Source organism: Sprattus sprattus (genome assembly GCF_963457725.1).
Source record: "Sprattus sprattus genome assembly, chromosome: 1".
Classification (NCBI taxonomy): domain Eukaryota; kingdom Metazoa; phylum Chordata; class Actinopteri; order Clupeiformes; family Clupeidae; genus Sprattus; species Sprattus sprattus.
In genome coordinates this window covers 29,718,822-29,720,303 of record NC_137920.1, presented here as the reverse complement: position 1 = coordinate 29,720,303, position 1,482 = coordinate 29,718,822, and positions in this window count along the sequence as shown.

Sequence of the window (1,482 nt, the reverse complement as noted above, 5' to 3'; positions counted from 1 at the left end):
CTGAGTAGTGGTGTCTCTATGGCAAGGGGGGTAAACCTGTAGCTGTTGGTCGGAGACTTCATCAGATCATGTAGCACTTATTTTTTGTATTTAATTGTACTCTCTCTCATGACACATATTCTTTTCAGAGGCCCTCTAGAAGGGGCGAAATCATCTCTTAGGAATACCAGAGCCTTAAGGCTGGAACGGCTTCAAAGAGAACAGTCCCTTCATCTTCACTATTGTCAGTCAGTGGGGCGACTTCACTGCTTACAGAGGAGATTCATTTAATCAGATGGTTGAGCCATTTAAAAAAAAAAAAAAACACTGGGATGGTGTGGGAGGTGGCTTGGGAAGGCACAAAATGGGAGCCTTCTCAACGCAAGTCCCGTGGTGGAAATGACGTGTCCAAATTTAGTTAAATGTTACATGTCTTGCCTTATTACAGTTTGAGCCTTTGCATGTTTTGTTCACATTGATTAATAGTGGTGGTTTAAAATTCACATGGGGCTCTGAGTTTCTATGTCCTCTTCCAATCTTTTCAAAGCTATTTGTATTATTTCTCGACATAGGTTTGCTGCCGTCACATCCCGAGTGCAGGCTGGACCATGTTTTAATCTGACGCTTTGAATGACGCTTATGTGGACATGAGGAGGAACTTCCCCCCTCTCTTTGCTCAGCATTACAGAAGCCCTTGAGAAACAGAAGAAGTATCCAGGTAACCATGTATATAGAAAGAAGGACACTTCTCTTGAGGTTTTCATTTAAATCCTGGACATTTCAAAGGCAAAACGAGGAACTCTTTACAGAGCTCTCTACTACGAAAGGTTTTTTTTCAAGGAGTATTGGCTGATGCAGATAAGTCCCCTGTATGAGCTGGGTTCTGCTTAAGGTTACTTCCTTTTTAAAAGAGAGTTTTACCTTGCCACGTCACCTAAGTGCTTGCTCTAGAGATGGTTCAGGCTCTGGGCTCTGTGAAATGCCTTTGGGCAATTTCAATTGTGCGTGTTATTAGCGTGATATAAACAATTACGATTTATTTGAATTGGAATGAATTGGTGTATACTGTTCAGCAGTGTATGTACTGTACTTGCACAGAGCTCAACACGTAACTGTAAACACTTGCATGTCAGCGCACAAACAAACAAATTAATTCGTCCCAGACTGCAGAGCTATAGTGCATAGTCTAGACGGCAAAGTGGAACGACAGGTTTGTTCATCATATATCATCAACATGAATTGAAGATGATTCCAAAAGTCGGCCGCTTATCAAAACATCCCTGAAAAAGCTTTTAAGAAATGGAGACGAGAGCAAAAGAGCCTGGGCAAGTGTTGCCTGGCGATTAACTTTTCTCACTTCTTTTCAGTGTTGGGGCGAAAAAGGACAGGAACCTCTATACAAACAGCACTCACATAACCGTTGCCAGAGCAACCATGGAGGGAACATGGCACCAGGGCATATACTGCATTCACTGGAGTGAATGAAATTAAAAATACTCCAGA